The 20,251-nt window shown below is 41.3% G+C and overlaps 1 protein-coding gene across 1 annotated transcript in view; it reads right to left on the reverse strand.

Moving 5' to 3' along the window:
* Positions 1 to 20,251, reverse strand: part of LOC136105211 (uncharacterized) — a 205,749-nt gene that overhangs the window by 57,193 nt on the left and 128,305 nt on the right.

A 20,251-nucleotide genomic window follows, 5' to 3' on the forward strand; every position in this document is an offset into this window, starting at 1 on the left:
TACTGAGTTCTCCAATAGTCACAACTCAAACATCTACACACCATTGAAAGTGGTGGGTGTGTGTAAAGTTATCTTACTCATTTATAAATGCATAAAATGCTTTTAAATACACAAGTTAGCAGGAAATATTTTGAAACCATAGCTGTTCTCCTAACTGTGCAGAAAGAATTTTAAACCAACTTTTTCCAGAGTAAAGAATATTGGAATGGAACCAATTTTTTACTGTGTCATAATAAAACAAAAAATAAAACAAAAAAAATCAATGAATCCAATTACTTGAATTGCACCTCAAAGCATAGGTGGTGGCCCAGTGTTCATTCTGACCTCGTCAACAAAACGCCAGATTGGAAAAAAACCTCACAAAGTCTTCTTGCCAATCCATCTGCTCCAAAGCTGAACCAACAGCCATGGCAGCTTTTGAGAAAGGTTTTCCCGTTTTCACAACCTGCTTTTCAAGACCTTCACTGATCGACACTTCACAGTCTCTCCAGATCATCTTTTCCCAGGACCTCTCCTACCATCCAGTCTTTGTTACAGATTTCCCTACCCACTCAACCCCCTAACTCTCCTCACCTCATGAGTAAGAAAAATTATTCCCTTCACAACAGATTTCAGGTATTTCAAGATTCATGTCTCCCCACATTCTCCTCTACTGCACACCCTTAAAATCATCCAAACTTCTGTAGATCACGTTCCCCAGAGTACTCTCTTTGCTTTTTTCTGGATCCTCTCCAACTCATCCCACAACATTCTTACTGTGGTGCCCAAAAACATGCACAATATATCCTTTAAACTACACATACACTTAACAAGTCAGCCTACGCACTGTTTCATAATTAAAGCTAAGTATATTCAAATTATAATGTTATGAGTTCAAGTCAGCTTTATTTTAAATTACAGAGAAGATTGATGCAGCGCATTTTAGACTGGACTGATCAGCAAGAATATATTAGCCATGAACTCAAATTTAGGTAAATTAAGGGCACTATGTTTCTGGACACCAGTAGTCATTTCTCTCTTTACAGAAGTCAGCACTGTTCCTTGGGAAAGGTGCCAGACAGTCACACATCTGCTCTATAAACCCAGCGCAACATGTTCTAGCACAATCGTGCTTTATAATTTGGAAGTCCTCTTCTTCACCGTATCTCTCTTGAATCTGCATTGAGTACACAGAGCAGAGTCACTGGTACCTACTTTGGCCTGAACTTTCCACACACTCCTTCCAAGAGCTCTGCTGAACCTGTATGTCTCCCATTTTCTCTTATTTACTGCAGTTCAGTCAGATCCTGGAAAGAGACTTGTCAGTTCTTCTTGTGTGCAGCTCAGTGACCTTCAGAAGACACTCTTGCCACTGAGGAAAAAAGCACAGAGCCAGGTCCCTGTCTTGCAAGGAGTCACACAGCTTGATGATCTGCTCTCCCTAATGCAAAAGGGCAGACAGAGTATTGCCTTCCCTTTTATTCTAGCCAGTTAGTCTGACTATAAATGTGATTGCACTGATAAACATCCACAGCAAGAGATCATTTGCCCAAACTAATTAACTGCTGCCACTGAATCACCTTGTAACATTTTCACTGGAGAAGTGTGGCCTACGCTGCTGTGTGACATTTAGCTTTTAATTGCACCCAGTCACTGGCAAAAAAATTCCAGATATTATTATTTGTGTTGGTTAAAGTTCCCCTTCTAGATAAAACACGGGCCCTGTCAAATACCATGGTATGAGCACTAGTCCGCAGGGTTAAGCAGCTGCTACTGGATTCCTGCTGCAGCCGAGGCTGAGGTGAGGGAGCTGCCCACGCAGCCCCAGGCTCAGCTGGGCTGTGCTCACACCAGCACCTTGGGCCACAGCAGCTCCCCAGCCCCAAAGGGACGAGGACACGGGCAGCAGGGGATTAAGACAATCCGATGCAGCCCAGCAGATCAAGCAGTCACTGGGGCACAGTGGGGAGGGAGGAATGCCGAGGGCAGGAATTCGTGCTGAGCAGAATACTCCCACTCAGCCTCATCTCCAGCCAGGCGGAACAGGGAGCAACTCAGTAGTAGGAAGCACAGCAACTCTCAAGCCTACAGCTCTTCCTGGACTTTGAAATATTTTGACCAGCAAGGTTTGCTCCAAGTGATACTCATCTGTGCAAGCAATGACAGAAAAGCTGCACTCGGATAATGCTGGCTTGCTCATGGCTGCTCACTAGCAGACTGTCCCAAGAACAGCAGTTTGCAGTTCACTCACTTCAAGCACCATTAAGAAATTGCTTTGGCCAAGGTGCAGTTTGCCTTTTATTCTCTCAATAAATCTGCCTGTTCATTTTGCTCTGATGCAGCACCATGTCTATGCTGTGGTGTGGAGACCACACAGGCCAAGGGCCTGAAGACACTCTGCAGTACAAGCCACTTAGCTGATGCTGATAGTTAGGACTGGCTAAGAGTTCAGTTAGGCTTGAATCAAAAGTTTACAGCTCTTCTCAGTCTTAGGATGGACAGTACACCAGGCCAGCAAACAATACGTTTTTGGGTTGTAGAGTCCTGTGGCCACCAGAACAGCAAGGCTGTGCCAGGGTCAGGAATTAAGCTATTAATTAAAGGGAGCACCTCAGCTTACAGTCACACCATGTGCATCAGGGAGCATAGAGTGATTTTAAGGTTTTAATTCAAGATTAGAAGAATCAATACCCAAGTTAGCCCATGATGACCCAGCTCCAGAAGGAGCATGGATACATCAGTTCACTGTTTTAGTCAGGTTGATTAGCCAGGCTGCTAATCATGGTCCCTGTCACAATTTGGTTACTCAGCTCTAACCCACACAGCCATATCTGTACCTGCATAACTACCTTGGAAATCTTAAACTGTGCTCTGTTTTGACAGGTGGAAGCTAACTTGCAAGCTTTACATCCACAGATCTGTCCAGGAAAGAAATAATAAATTCAATTTAAAGTTCTGAGAAAACAGGGCCCACAACAAACCAAAATGGAATGTCAAAGGCTAAACTGTGTATTCTTTGCTTAACTTAGTATATAAATCCTCTTTTCAGTTGTGCCTTCTAAACCACTGACATGTCACAAGTGAGTAGGAGCTCAGCTGTCTGAGGAAGTGGATCCCAATTCATATTGTGCCACAGTGCAGTCTGGAGCAGAATCCAGTCTGCCTCCCAGCCCTGGGAACACGAACTCAGCTGTCCTCTTATCTTCTGCCCTGTGTCTTCAACTTCATTCCCATTTTCAGTATAGCCTTGTAATGAGCACGGCGAGTGGGGACTGTGAGCTTGGAAGATGTGGTACTTTACAGTTTTCTGATCTTGCTTAAGCAAGCAATATTTTGAAATAACTGGGAGTTACGTGCCAGACAAGGGTGCTCAAACTGCAGACTAATTTTTAAAATAATCGAGGAAGACATTCCTGTATGTGCTCATATGATTTAGGCCACAACTGCAGTCTTGCTCTTTTCCATGTAATCTTCAGTGAGGAGAAAAATGATCACCATCACAAGAACTCCGACTCTTCTGGAACTGTTGAGTTTTCATGCAAATGCATAAACTCCAGGCACCGCATAGCTTTCTGCAATATAATCCTAAAGCTGCTTACAGGCCAACTCAAAATAAAATTGTTGTTGTGCCTGCCTGGTTACAATGAACATGCAATAACCTCTCAGATGCTGGTCCAAAGAACATGAATTTACCTCAGTGTATGTGTTTTATATACAGCAATATGATGTCATTAAAATAAAGCTCCATAGAAGTCACATCTTAGTCCTGGTCTATAATCTCCCCTTGGAAATCATTTTGATGCCCATTTACTCCAAGAATAGAATTACTCTTTGCTGCACAAGGTGCTCAGTGTGAGCATGTTCCAGAACTCTATCAGGAGGTTGGGTTTGTTGTTGTTTTTTTAAAAAAAAGCTTTGAATAACTCCTTGTGTTACTAGCACACAAAGACACTTCAGCGTGGATCACACCACCACTCTGGCAGGCAATTTAAGAACACAGACCCTCTGCTAGATGGGAATACAAAAGGCGACAAACTGTGATACAAGGCTGACAATAGGAAGTAGAGACAGACAAAGCGATTTGGTGGTAACAACACTGAAACTGAAGGAAGATCTCATCGTTCTTACTTTGGTAGGTTTTTTTCATCACTAACTCACTTGTGTCATTACCTGCAATCACACTCAGACAGGACTAAGTAGTAATTTCTGCCAATTCCCCTGCTGCGCTTCTCAGTAAAATAGCTCCTTGAGCTCTTACCACTGAAAGACTCACAATATCATGGCTTTTGTAAACAGGCCTGAAAGCTTACTTGTTTTTATAATCATCTTACACAACTGCTATCAGCCATGACAGCATCCTTTCAGATTATAATGTCCTGAGACATGCAGATAGGAAAGACTTGCCTGAGGCTACTCTTCTACCACTCGTAAAAATATTAATAAAAATACCTAAGCAAGGGCTTGACTTTATTGCTATAGATTAAATGAAAAGGCAACTTTACAAGAAGTCTGGCCAGAAGGATTACATTTTTATTGATCTGCTTCTTGTCTGATCAGGTCAGCAGCAGGACTCGCATTCCTGCTATACAGCCCAGGCATTTAGAGGAGATTGCCCTCCTAAGGCAGATTCACCTGCACAATCTGCTTGTACTGCACAGACTAGAGTGATGCTGTGGATTGGCTCCACTGCTACTGCAATACAACATTTGCAAAGGACTAAAATTTGCTATTTTGGCTGCATTTTATCAAGCTGCAGAAGGAATTCCAGACAGGGGAATGGCCACACATGCGGTTTGCCTGAAGGATAAACTGTGGCAAACCTCAACTTACTATTTGAAAAAAGGAAGCAAAAGCTGGGCTTTGCAGAATTTGGTGGTCCTTCCATTGCTGTGCACACCTTAACTTTGATTTCTCATTAGGCAGCAGCAGACACCCAGAATTTCTGCTTACTCCACTGTACGCACAGAAAACAGGCATGACACCACAGCCAACAAGCCAGGTCACATAACCAGCAGTAATTACAATGGAGAAAGAAAATAACAGGGAGAAAGACATAACCCAGAATCAAGCGGTAAGATGCCAGAACCACACACTTTTGTGCTTCAAAATACCCGTGGAATCAGCTCTCTGTAATTCAGTCTGCACATTACCCCTTCAAGTCCATGCTCAGCCCAGGGTACTCCTCTGGTTTTGCTTGGGAATACGAGCATCTTGCCAACAGTCACGTTCAGGAAGTGCATCATGAGCTTCCTAACGCGCGCACACACATGCTGTTTCGCTAGCAGCAGGCCAGGATGTTTCTGTTCCCATGGACTCACGCTGGCAAGAAGCCCCCCCTCCACACAAACCCACAAAAAAACCTCTCTGAGTTAGAATCTCATACTTCCCAGTTTTCAAATCCCTCCATCATAGACACATCACAAACACCGAACGAGTGTCAAATTTGCACAAACTGTGGCTAGTGGTCCTGTGCTTTGCTGTGTCCTGCTTGTGCTGGAACGCCAAATGCATTCAGTGCCCCTGGGTTTATGCTGTCCCTATTTCCCACTATTGAGGCAATATCAGATGAACCAGGAAAACAAAACATAAAGGAGGAAAAATAACTCTGAAGAAGCCTTTTCTAGGCTTACTCTAAATGCATCGAGAAACCAGGGAAACATCAAAATTAGGAATAACAGAAAAGAGTGAAGGTTTTACTTTAGAAGACTTCATTAGCCTTATCCAGAATAAATAGTTTAAAACAGATTGTAAGTCTCACCCACAATTTATCTTACAAAGCCCAGTCTTAAAGACAATTTAACAAAATATTTTTCCTGTGCCAATCCTTGGTGTATATAAAGCATAAACCTCATACCCGTTGTGGATATATATCTTTATCGCATGCATTATGAGGCACCACTCTGCTACTAAAAGGAAGAGCACCTCTCCTACAAAGCAAGGGTTCAGGAAAGAGCCTTAAAAACAGAAACAGAGGAGAGTGTTTGAGAGCGAGCAGTGGCATATAGCTCTAGGCTGAGGCCATTACTGACATGAAGATGATTATTAGCTTGTGCTTTCTATTTTTCCTATATTGCTTCAGATTTTCAGTATCCCAGCGATAAAAGCGCTCCTCTTAGCAGAAGCATAGGAGTGAGAACAAAGAGACAGGTCTCCTTTAACAGCATACACACAATGAGGAAATCCAAAGCAAAGGAGCTCAAACCCTACTGCATTATAGAGCCTGTAACACTGATGCCACAATGTCATCTTATCTTGGCAGATGCAAAATACATGCTTTGAACTTCAGCTGAACGTGAAATATGGCTAAAAACTCAAGTTGATTAGCAAACTGCAAGTCAGTTTGTGTCTCAACCAGAGAGTAATCTGTCCACAGAACCTATGACCCTGTCACCTGGCTGGTATGGGATCTGAATGCAAACATATCAGCCAATGGTTAGCCCAGTCTCCCGTTCTTGCTAATGGGGATTTCTTGCTTAAACCACGACACACAAGTGAATTCTATTATTTGTAGAAAATAAAAGCAAAAATTATATCCGAGTATTCAAAGAGATCACCTAAACATGATTGGCTGACAGAACAGTAACCAAAATCTGGACCACTGAGTAAGAACTACTCTTTTCAGCACTGACTTCCTGGACAAGGTTAGTCCCATAGTGACCTCAACATAAGTAACCAAAGACACACTAGGAAGGCTGAATTCAGCTCTCTTCCTGAACAGCTTAAGCTATGACAATTTATAGTCTCTTCCATCACCATATCTGTTTAGCCTCCACAGACATAAACAAATCTCAAGGAATGTAAAGAATTAGACAAGGCCATTAATACAGGGCCTAGAAGCTCCAAATCTTCAATTCAACATTAGCTATAATTGTCAGAAAAGCATGTGAGATAGAGGCTGACAGATGCTTTAGCCCAAACATCCTATTTGTTCACGGTTTTTCTGGAGGAAATTTGCCCTTATGATGCAAATATAATGGTAAGAGTCTTTTCAGCACAAAAGGACCACTAAATGATGATATTTTTAATTATTGCTTGACTGTGACATACCCTAATCCCTGGCACTCAAGCCATTTTTGCTCAGAAATTTCTGGGTCATGGGTTACCTGAGGATTCTCTTTGCTACACAGAAGCTAACAAGAGTCTGAAAATTACTCATGGGAACTTTTATTGAAGAAGAACATATTCTGTGAGGAGAACTCCCACGGGTAAGAGGACGTTGAGGTTCTTTTCAAATGTTGGCATAAAAATCACAAAGCACAAAGTATCCTTGTTTGAGGAAAAAAAACCTTTACTGCCAAAGCCCCGTTCTTCTGGCACAGAGAAGGCCTCCTGTGACAAGCAGAGCAATAGGGGCTTCTCGGAAGAGAAATGCCCACATAACTCGGCGGTGGGAGGGAGAAGCTATTCAACTGGAAGGGCAACCCTGGCACAAGGACAAACAAACATGGACAAACCTCACTGTAAGGAAATTTAAGACTGGGAAAAACATTTTGATTGCAGAAGGCTTGTAATTCTCAGAGCAGTAAGGTCATAGAACAGTCTCCTAAACAGCAGTGATGAGGGCAAGACAATCTAGTTGATTTAAAGATATCACTGGAAAATAAGTTATAGAGGTATCCCAGAAGAGAGATAGCTGCAAGAGAAAAAGGACTGTTCTTATTTTATACAGTAAGGCAGTGACTCAGCAAGTCCCTGATGGTCCTTGTATTTTCTTTTAAAATAACCTAAAGCAGCCCCCTCCACCAAAAACTATTTCAACCAAAAGAACCCCACCTCCAAAACAAACACCCGATAAACAAAGCATCCAAGTCAGACACCTGTGCCAAACACTAGCGCCTGCAAGGAGACTGGTTCTGCTCTGCTGTGTGTTACAAACCATCCCATATAGCCAGCAGGATGCTGGCACCACAAGCAAAGGAAGGAGTGTAGGGGAGCCAAGTGCACAGGCAGGGGAGGCCACGAGTACTCCAACAAGCACTCTGTGCTTAGCTGTACCCTGCGCCACCTTTCTGTCCGCATACAAGACATTCAAATCCATGTTTTGGCACCCTCAAATAACTAGTACGTAAAAATCACTTATCAGTCAAGTGTTATTGGACAGTGTACAGGAAAGGTTCATTAAACCATAAGGGAATCTGGATACTTCAATTTGCCAGTGCACGGATCCAGTTTCTTTAAAACTAATATTTTTAACTACTTTGCATACAATACTAAATCAATAAAACGTTATGATCACATAAAGCTTGTAATGCAATGTACCCTAGAATTTAATAAAGATGAAAGAAATAAGATCCTCTTGTCATTTTATTTCTCTAGACTAAATTGAATTGATCAAATTTCCTTTCTGCAGACCTCTTCACCCATCCAAGAAGCTACAGAAAGGGTTATAACTCTCGCCTGTACAGCTCTGTCCTTTAGCATGCCTCAGGGTGCAATATTTCTGGCTGACTGGGGAATACATATAGGATAGGAATCTTTTTCAGCTTTTCATGCAAGCCTGTGGGGTACTGCCTGCACTGCAAAATTTTGCTCAAGACGGCTTTGCCACAGCCATTTCCTGGTTTGATTCAAACCCAGGAGTTCTCTCTTGCTTCCTTCAAAGAAACTGAGTTCCACCTTGTAAAGGATGAGGACAGGAGGGAAAAGAGTTCCAGTCCTCTATTAATCTCTCGCTGTCCTCTTCCCATTACCTTGTCCCTCATGCGAGGCTTTCCCAACTCTGCCTGAAGACTAATGGTTGAGGACTCCTCTTTCTGGTAGGTGGCCTTTCGTTCTAAGACTCCTGGCTGAAGATCAGAGCTTGCCCTAGTGAGCAGAGCAGAAAAAGAGACTTTTCCCAAAGTACAGGAGAGGCATGACTTGCTTGCTTGCCACCTCTTCAGACTGCGAGAGGGAGGCACTGGCAAACAGAAGCGCACTTGGGTGGCTTCAGGACTCCCACTTGCAGGCTGAGGCAACGCTACGCAACACAGAAACAATGGAGTGTTCAGTACTGCAGCTGTGCCACCAAAACAAGGCCGGGAGTCTGAGAGCAGGACTCATAAACAGCTAGATAACAGACTGGTGAACAGACCATCTGTAGTCTGTCAAAGAGCTAACCGAGGTCCATACCAACTATGCCCAACATACTACATGCAGGCTGAAAAGTGTCTAAATATGGTATTCAAAACTGCACAACACAAACAAAAGATAGTCACAGCTAGAGACTGGAGCTTCACATATACATGAAGCAACCAATTCAGAAGTGCAGAGCAGAAGGTGATATCTTACAGAAAGAAACACAAAGAAACACTAGACATGGAACTAACAATATACATATAATAGAAAGTCAAAGTTTAGAGCTGAGCCACTGAACTGAAGGGTTTCACTATGCACCATTTGGCCGAGAGCACGATGTTATCTTTCTACCCACCATGCTACCTGGAATAGGAAACCTCTGTTAGGCTGAGCTTTGGAGGTGCACCAGGCTAAATAAGCCATGATCCCCAGGGCTCTGGAAGCAGCCAGCTACAGCCAGAAGCTGACAGACACCACTGCCATTTCAACAACAGGGACAAAAGTATGCAGGAGAGCCAGACACACAAAGACATGGTCACTACAGATCTAATATAATTTAATTAAGATAACAGAATTGTGAAAAAAGTTAATTCTATTCAGAATTTCCCACATTTACAATTGAACCTACAAACTTACATAGGGATTGCTGGGAAACATAGGTGAAAAGATCTTTCTACCCCATCACTATGTATGATAAACAGTCCAAGCTCTGGTAGCAGAGGAAAAATCCTTCTGAGGATCTTTAGGTTAGTTCTGTGAAAGAGCTTCTTGTTTCCCTTCCTGTTTCAGGAGAATCATCACCTATTTGCCAGGACCATCCCATTACGCTCATGAATGGACTCACAACATGGAACGAGGCTGGTGACAAGATGCTTTGCAAAAATTCGTCATGCACAGGAAATGTAAAGAGGTCTTTGAGGTGAGAATCCTTTCTGTAGAACAAAGCATCCATAACAGTTTCATGATAAAGACCGAACTGGAAGCACTAACCTATTTTTCAATGGACCTGAGATTTCCCTATTTGAATAGTGTGAGTGAGCATCTACTGAATTCTCCACAGCAGTTAATGGAAGACAACAGCATTTTGCCTGAAAAGACCGAAAACTTGCTTGGAAAAAAATATTGTTACACGCTACTTCTTCAGGTATGTTATATAGCCCTGACTAATCCATCCCCTTCTTCACAGGCAAATTTTTCCCCAGATCTGCAGTCGAGTTCAAAGTTTTTTTAGGCTGGTAATTTTGAGTTTATTGCATCATAAACTTTGTGTTGAATTGTCTTCAGTCAGCTTGTTCTTTATTCATATGTGCAGGTGTGCACAACACTGGCTAACCGTGTGATCTCAGTACAATAAACTCTGTGAAGGTATGCACTGCTCTAAACACAACCATGCAGTCTTTTTGTGCTAAGTATTTTAAGATTTTTTATTTTTTTTTTAAACAGGGGATTTTAATTCACATAATTTTAATCCACACTACATTTAGTTTCAATAGCCCATTGCAGGCATTTTTATTTCACAGTAAATCTTGTAATAGGAATGCACAAACGAGTGTTGCTACCATGGCTTTTCATACTATGAAGAATTCCCGTGTTCGATGAGCTGTTTATAACAATCTCAATTATGTCCTTCAGTCTGGCAAGGAAAAATACCAATATGTCTCAGAAACTGAAAACCAAACAAGAAAATCCAACAGAAAATCCTAATGTTTTCTGAAGTTAAAAAGAGAACATTACAAGAAAACTCAAATAATGCACTTGAGACAGAAAAGATGGAATTAAATTTAATCTTAATTTTTAACAAAAGCCAATATCAACATAGAGGCTTCTCATATACTGATAGTAAATGTAAATATGATGCAAATGTAAGGGTGATAACAGGGTAGGCCACAAATCTGTGGGAATCCTTTTATACTAATTCAAATTCCAAAATCCTCTGCTTTAAACTGTAATTTGGACTAGGTTACACGCACAGAGTGCCCCCAATATTCTTCAGCTGCAAAATCCTACCCACAAAATTTGCTAGGAGGAATATCTTTAGATCAAAACAAGAGAATACAAAAAGTGACGGGTTTTTTTTTTCTTCTTTTGGTAGAAAAGATTGCCGTCTCATCTCAGCTCCTTAAGTAAAACGGTGAATGCAAAGGCAGATTTTGATCAATACCTAAACAGCACAGCTAGCAAAAAATGTAATGGTGTTGCAATTTCTGTTCAACAGGGCTTTGGAATTCAACACACAGAAGATAGGAAATTAAAGTTAACTCATTGTTTGCTATCGCAATGCATTTGTCTTGTCACTACTCCAAAGGAGCCTGCCACTGGTGCTCAGAAAGGAGCAGCAGCCACAGCCCACACAATAACAGCCTTGCTCTCCTTGAGAAAAATTGATGTCTGGTTCAAACAGTCTCTTTCATACACAGAATGGATTGAAAATGCATTACTATACAAATATCATGCCATAGCCTTCCAGCAGGAGGTTAGCAAGGAACATGGACAGGACTTCCCAACTGAAAGATCTTCAGCTACAAAGAGCCGTACAAGAGGATACCAGCCATAGCCAACTGTGCATCAGCCAGCTGTTAGCAGCTGCTTCACTGACACAGAACTGCACTTCTGGCTCTATCTCCTCCTTCAGCATCCTCCTGTCATCAAAAAAATTACACAGTGAAATTAAAGAACAAGACTCCATCTCCATCATCAAGTCTCTTTAGCTAAGAGCAGGCAACAAATCAGGTGATCCAATGAAGTAAACCATCACCTCAGCAAAGTCAGAGATCAGGCTGTGCTTGGAGAGAGTGAAGCATTGTTTGTAAGGCACCTGTAGCCTAAGTAAGTTTCACAAGAGAAAAATCTCTGAGTTCAGCAGATTTGTAGAACTGGGACAATATTTGTGATTTACAGAGATGCTACTACTAGTAACTTCTTGTCCTTGCCTTCAGTTTCCACACTATGGCCGACACTGCCTTCAGGACAGAATTGAATCACATAGCTGACTGATTAAGAGCCCTCAAAGCAAATCCAAAAAGCCACTGTCGGTTTGAACTCTTGCCTTGAAAATGGATGAGATAAACAATTCTAAAATAAAAAGAAAAGAAGGGGAGAGTCACTGTAACAGACAGGTAGCCAAATGGAATGTGACACATCATCCCCAGAGGAAGGGAAACTGGCTGGCTTTTCCTCGTGACAACCTCAGGATATCTGACTATCTCGGCACAGGATAGAAAGAGGTACTTTACTGGTCTGTATCACTGCAGCCCCATTTAATTAGCAGTCTGCTAAAGAGCTAAGTCTCATAATTAATAACGATGCAAGGAGGCCAGCAGCACAACAGAAAATAATTTGCAGCATTCTTCCAGAACTAGCTGACTAATCCTCTTTGGGGATCATTTTAATGAACATTTCTGGCTTCCAAACAGTTTCCAAAAATATGGGAGGCAGCAAGGAAAATATTTGGTATTCATTTCTGTCTGCTGACCAACTTGCTCTTTCAGTTTGTTTGCCAACCTGCTATCAGATTAGGCATCTCTTTTGCACAAAATATTCATGTCAGTTATAGACAAACTACTAAATTGTTCTCTCTGGACACCTTGGATACCACCAATAGAAGAAGAAGAAATGGGTTTGATTCACAAATATTTCACAGTGATAAGCATTTACCTCCCCAGCAGCTATTGCACTGATATGCTACATTGGGTACTGTTCTACTCTTGCCAAAACGAACAGATTTTTGATTGGATCCATAATTGAGGAAGCACAGGTACACCAGGATCAAACCAGCAAACCCAAGTCTGACTTGCTCATACAGCAGAAAGATCCTCAAATAGCTGAGGAAGAGATGTAACACAGCTGCCCAGCGCCAGACCACACTCAGCTTCCCCCCTTCAAATGACAGATTTCAGGGTGAGGTATCTGTGACTTGTTAAAAGAACAAAGCCTGAATTTAGCTGTCTGCCACAGGCTTGTCTTCACATCATGATTTGCCTCTTGACTACTAACTATTAATACCTCAAAGCTTTCTTTTTTTTAAAGTTCAAATACACACAGAAAAAAAGCTCTTAAGAGTCCTGATGTTCATAGCTGTTTTCATGAGGCAAGACTTTACATTTTCTTACAGAGTTTGACATCATCTCTTGTTTTAATGCCACCTTTTCTTTTCTTTCTTTTTTAAGATGACAGGTGCTGAAATTTGGCTCAAAAACTATTAACAACTTTCCAGATTTGTGTCAGGAGACTTGTGAGTTCCATAAAACACAACAATCAGCACAGAGGTACTCTGAAACAGGAGGAGGAGATTTCTGCCCCCACCCCATCATCTGTAGTAGAGCTTTCAAAGAGATTCTGGATTGTATACTGCTGGAGCCACACAAAGAAACGTCATGAAGCCAGCACATGCAATGATGCAGAACTTCCTCTAATTGCCAGTTATCCATAAACAGGTGTCACCTGGCAAGAAGAGGTCAGCCTGGAATAGCATTTCACTCTCAAAGTGAAGAATTTCACCAGTTACTGAACGGGTCCATTGGTGTGATGCAGGCAAAGCTGTGGGAGAGCAGCCACAAGAATAGTTACCTGAAAAAGTTTACATTTTAAACTCAAGGACAGGCCAAAACTGAGTTTTTGTACTAAAGTCAGCACAGCAAACTAGAGAATCATGGGTAATGTGTTTGAATGAGCTACTGAAGTTGGTCTATTCTCTGGTGGAAAGAATGAGATAGTTTTGACTTCAGACCCTTCCCATCTCTTAGCCTGTATAGATGACAGAACATTTCTCATTTCTACCCTCAGACTTATTAACATGCTGCAGTGGGTCAGACTCCACTTTCAGACAAGTGGATTTGTCTGAATTAGAGCAGAGGCATCATTGCTAATGGTGTCACAAGCATGACTTCTTTTTACTAACACTACTACAAAATGGAAAAAATGTTCTCTTTCAGGGAAATGAAACAAAAAAAGCTGGCCTAGTACAAAAGTCTCCTTCTGAGCAGTTCCCCTCAGATGTCTCTTTTCCGCAGTACTAATTATAATTAGCGCACTCAGCCTGAAGATCTCTCCCAAAGGAAGCTCATACTCCACAAATCCCCTGTAGCATCTGACAGGCAAACACGGGACGTGCAATCAGCTTCTGAAACTGCAATATTAGTGAAGTGTGCAGGAAAAACTCCTGACATGCTTGCTTAGGTTGATTCTGCTGAGGATGGAGAGACAGATATATATACACACACACTTCACCAAAAGCAGCACTAGATCTGCCTGTTCAGAATTCCAGTCTCCAACTGGAATTGCTCACGCTGTTCACGGCAACTGTGAGCAGAAGTGCTTACACCACCAAAAGGACAATCTTGCTGAAAGATGGATTCCAAACCCAAGCTTGCTTTTGCAGAACAGGCCCTCTGGAGAACTGTGTGTGCTGCTTCAATAGTCCCTAAGAAATCCAGCACTTAAAGTTCACAAGTATCTGGACAGACCTGAAAGTTATGCCCCAGCAACCTCTCTTGCAAGACAAACCAGAGTGATTTTAGCCCCGGTGTTTCCAAGATCCTTGTTTCAGATGGAACTCAGCACTGGTTTGAACAGCCTACAACAGCCACCTGAAATCTCTGTTTTGTGAGACCTCTCTCACTATTTTACTCACCACTGAAAACCCATTGTACCCATCAAGCTCTTTTTTTGCTAATAGGAGAGAATTTGTAAGGAAAGACATTGTCCTTGCTTCACTAGAGGCTGTGATATTAATGGATATTTGGCCAAGACTTGGTGATTAAGTAGTATGTCTGTGAAACTGCTTTACATTATCCCAACTCAAACACACTTAACTGATTAACAGCCTAATCAATTTGGCTCGGCCTGCAGTCAGAAGGACACATTACCTCTGAGCACTCCTACTCAGAAGTAAGGGATGGAAGCTATAAAACTCATGCATCATGTTAATAGATTTTTGATAAATTAAAGTCAACAATGCCATTTAGCAAAAAGTCTCAGTCACCAAGACAGAAACAAACCACCAGAAACCAAACAAACCACCACACAAACACTCCAAAATTGCCTTTTTTGGGGGGGCAAGATATAAGTTTATATTTAAGCCAATAAAATCCTCAGCAGACTTTACCACTAGATTTCCTAGTCTGTGTTGTCTTTTTATGCAAAAGAAGGACACCAGAATCACGTAAAGATGTCTATGCATCTTTCTAGACTGCTCTCTGTGGAACAGAGCTGTCATCTTCACATTTTATAACACTTGGCAGCAAACCCACATTCCTTGTGCATCACAGACTTCCTCTCGGGCCACCAAGTGTGTTGGATATGGATAGCACAGGGTTGGGGCTTCCAATTACAAAATCAGATCAACTCACACTTTCTGCAGATGAGAGACGCAGACCCTAGGATAGGCACATATATTGAATGTGTACAGGATATATCAGTACTGCATACCTACAGTATCAGGGGACCCTCACTGTTTCAGTAAGATTTTTGACCCATTTTTTCCTGTGAAATCATGACCTACATTCTATGTGTAATTTCCAGAGTAATAAAAACACCTCAAAGCCTCAATGTAATCTTTCTGTGATGTAATTCTGTGCCTTACAGTCACCTCATCTGATAAATCCAAAGGAAAGCGTGTTAAGCAGCAATATAAATTTATACTGTGCTTGCTGACCAGCTTGGAGCAGAAGGCACAGAAGGTGACTGGGTTTAGACATGCAGTGTTGAACTTGGGTTCAAATGCACTTCTCTTGACAAACTCTCAACAAGAATCACCGGTCACTCACAACAGAATGAGAACATTCTGCCTGCAGATCAACACTGCAGATTGAAACTGTCAAAGAGAAGAGCCCGAGGCATACATTCTAAAGAAATAAAGTAATAAAGGACTCAAGAGGTAAGTAATAATCTCATGGAAAATACTATAGTGAAAGGCTGATCCCAGAGTTAATGGCACCATTAAGTAACATGCCTAGTAAACAAAGACTGATCAAATAATGTAATTTTCTTCAGCGCATCTGAGATGTGCCAATGAATTGGTCTTGGCAAACAGGCTCAAACATGATCAAGTAACCAGCTTTCCATAGGAAAAGCCAGTTCTGATGGCACACAGCAACATAATTAAGCATTTAGAGAATGCTCAGAAAATAAGATACAGCTGTAAATCTCGTATTCTCCTTCCTCCCTCTTTGTTACTTCACCAAAAATCAAGGCAGGGGGTGGTGGGAATAGTAGTAGAAAAGGGGTCACAACATAGCTCTATCATCTTCTTCTTCATTATTTAAAGAGACCGAGTCTGATTCTTGAAGGCTTCAGGAATCAGCGCAGGAATCATAACCCGGTTTACAGAGGCTGTTTCCTTTCTGCAACACACAGTTGAGTGCATCAACAGATATTAAAAAATTCTGAGTCCACCCTGTAATTGCAGTAGAATTGCCATAAATCTGATAATATCTTGCTTATTCTATATTGCCAACACTGCTTCCGCTCTCTGCATATTATCTGGGATATGAGACCAGATTTTGGTAGTTCCAGACCATACATACATATACATCATCCAAGTCTAGTGATTCCAGAGATGAGTTTGAAATGTACCCTCCTACTCTCAAGTTCCCCAGATAACTCTTTCCCAGCACTAAGCCAGAAATAGCAAGTGGTTTCTAGGTGGCCAGAGAATGAAAGGGGCAAAGAACTGTGGGAATTTCAGATAGAGCTTGTCTCTGGCTATTAGACAGTGAAAGAAGCTGAGAAGCCAAAAAGAGGTCAGCTAAAAAAAGAGGTATTCCTCACTCCATTATGCAAACTGAATTTATTCATGTAGAAAAATCTCTGAAAAAAACTTTCCTAGCAGGGTTGCTGTTGTCTATTGCTACAGCCAATTCCTCTGGGTCTGAACTCTGACCATTAGGAATTTCATTCTGCTTCACAATAAAACTGTGAATAGTCTGTGTCACTGAATAGTCTGTTCTTCAGCAAACACTCATGCTACACAATACTTCACTTTTTCTTTCTCTCATTTCTTAAAAGAATGGTCATGCCTACCTCTTTCATCAGAGTTTCCTTTTTTCCCCTGTCAGAAATCAAAACATAAATACTTAAAAATTAAAGAGGGTAAATCTGGATGAAAAGGAAAAATACAAGAGAGGAAACAGAGCCAAGAAGCTGCTGCCTAGCTGTGGACACAGGGAAGTCATACGGAACACTTCAGAAGGAAAAGGAATTAGTTCACATTCCGGCTGTGATCACTTCGTGTCAAGGTCAGCAAGAGCATGTCCCTCAATAGCACCTTCAGCTCTGATGGGAAGTAGGCACTTGAGAAACACGAGTAGGCTACCAAATCCTTTAAAGTGTTCATCGTCTGTTTGGAGAGCAGGTGGAGCAAAGGCAGAGACTTGTCTGAGCCATCAACAGGAACTCAACAGTTCTTTAGTGCTATTTAGGAATGAACCTCTCGGAAAGAATTGACAAACCTACTCCAGAGCCTGACACCAAGAAACCCCCATTTGTGTTTATCATGATGTGGGCACTTGTTCCTGATGATAGGGCTGAGACAGTGAGCATGCTCTGCATACCATGGCCAAATAAAGTTTTCGTATCTACCTGAAAAGCTGAACCAACCGAGCTCTTCCATACATGGTACCAGACCTAACTCTGTGACCCAATGGCAGTCAGAGAGAACAAAAAACCTGCTCTTGGTCTTCCTGTAAGAGCTGCATCCTTCTAGCTCAATTATTTAAAGCCTTAAGTTGCATTTTTAAATTAAGAGTGGAAGTATGATCTTAAAGCAGGAACCATTCTTATTGAAAGGTCTGGTAAGCACATTTAATCAGACCTATCTATTTTAATTAAAAGATAATATTCTCCTTTCCTCTTATTTTTACAGGCCTAACACAACCACGGGAAGTTGATATGTTGCTGATTAATAGATATTACACACCAAGAAATCCACTAATGTCTTCAACTATTGATCACATCCCGAATCTCTATTGCCACTTCAAACATTGGAGGTATTTTTTTTTAATCGTGTTTTGAAACCTTGCTGTAAAACCACAATTATAAGCACTGAATTCCCACAATCCTAATTCAGGTCAGGTTTCTGTCAGTTTTGGTCAGTGGTAACGTTATAGTGCCCTGACATACCAGAAGTTTTACAGTTATGCTCTTTGTAAAATGCAATCAACTAAGATAGTATATTAAACTAAAATCAAGTGTAGTGCGTTCAGTGTTCACTGAACCAAGACACAGTGTCCTCCATCCTGAAACATGGCACTAAGAGGTGTTCAAGGCATAAAGACAGATACTCTTGGGTAAAATTCAAACAGGATAATCTTGTCTTTTTATTGAAAGACATTGGAGTTCAGAACCAAGCTTCCACTTACTGTGGTGATGTGTCCTGCACAAGCGGAATCTAACTGCACATTTCACTGCTCCCAGTGAAGACCACCAGAGGCAAGAACAGATGGGAGCAGGACATAACTTGGAACAATTTTTGTGCAATCCAAGCAATCCTACCAAATAATCAAAATCAAAAATGCAGAAAAAGTTTACACAGCTTGTCCAATTTCTAAATTTAAAGCAACTCCCTCTGTAATGTACAAACTGGTTCTTGAACTTCTCATGTTCTTGTGCCCTTACTCTTCACAGGTCACAGTACAACAACATGTAACCAAAAAGATCAGTGCTTTCACAGCGAACAGTTTCATCAGAGCAGTGCGGAAAGCTGAAGTGGTATTTGCCACCTTGGGTTACATGAGTTTTGTACGCAGTAATAAAATTTCCTCAGACTAAGAAGCTTGGATTTATAAGACACATCTGAAATATTTGAACAACAAATTTGGTCTGTAGTATTTTCTCATTTAGTTCAGGCTTTGGGGTAGCTGACTAATTTTTACTTCATTGTAGTTTTTTCTTCCCAAATATACTTTCCATAACGATTCCCAGGCTCCTCATTTTTCAAAGCCACATAGTAAATTAGCGTCCCTAGTATCAAAGACATTAACTCTGTTTTCTGCAACTGGCACAGCCAAAGTTCTGGAGTTCTGTCTGCCACAACATCAGGACAAAAAGAGATTAATAGTTGCCTTTTATTACTGAAAACTTGATTGATAAGATATCCCACTGGGTTTCTTCCTTTCATAAATTACGCCTGTATCTAGATCAACCCTCTGGATTTTTTCTTTCATTGTTAATATAACCAGATTCCATAGCAGTAAGAAAAATAGTATGGCTGGACTCAGAACACAAATTATTCTCAGAAAATCAACAAACTGAACAAGTACATCTTCATTTCTAAAGTAAACATTAATAAAATAGAAAAAAAACCTGTCACAATGTCTTAGGAAGCTAATGCTTTCAGCTTCTTTCATCTCTGCTATGGGTTTAGGAATGATAGCCCTTTTCAGTATTCTATTTTAGGTGTCAAGCAAAGATTTTAGACATGCTCTAAATTCAGTTCCTCAGTTAAGAGTCATTATCATTAAAGATTTCTATTTTTTAGAAGGAAAACTGCACAGAATTATTCAAGAGTTCAGCTGGCATCTGTAAAAAGAGAGCCAAGGGTTGTTGTTCTTGGTTAGACAAAAATCCCACTTACAACAAAAGTTCTGGTGTCAATTTAAGAATGACACAGTGCCCTTTACAGGGACCTTCTGTCTGTTCCTCTCTCATCCCAGGGCTAAGCCTAGGCAGTGCATCAGAGTATGAACACAAACAGGTGCTCCTTTGTTTCCCAGAAAATATGTCCATATCTGGTGAGTATACTCGGAAGGCAAGGCATTTCACATGTTCTTAGTCAAAGACAAAATAAATTTCACTCCAAACATGGGCTCCACTTGCAGTCTTACTTTTGTTCCTGGTTAAGTGTCACAGGGCAAAGCTACGCAAACCCAGGTGGGTTTACACGTCCCATCAACAAAGGTCACGCAACACAACCAGTAAAAGTGACAGGATCTCTTTCCAGTGCAGACCAAACCCAACACAGAGATCCACCACCCTACTGACAGCACCTGAAATCTTTTGGATATAGGTATCCAGATAGCACAGAACATCTGGAAGCCCATGCATGGAAAATAAGTGCCTTCATTCTGCCTCAGTATTAATGACCAAGACCTCAGCCTTAGCACATACAGTAACTACTACTGCTAAAGCACAGATGAGAACACAGAGGTAAACGGCGATTAGGGCCCAGATTCATCTAACTCAATTCCAATCAAGTTCCCATGCTCTGAGCTTCTAAGCT

The sequence above is a fragment of the Patagioenas fasciata genome, chromosome 9 (genome assembly GCF_037038585.1).
Source record: "Patagioenas fasciata isolate bPatFas1 chromosome 9, bPatFas1.hap1, whole genome shotgun sequence".
Classification (NCBI taxonomy): Eukaryota; Metazoa; Chordata; class Aves; order Columbiformes; family Columbidae; genus Patagioenas; species Patagioenas fasciata.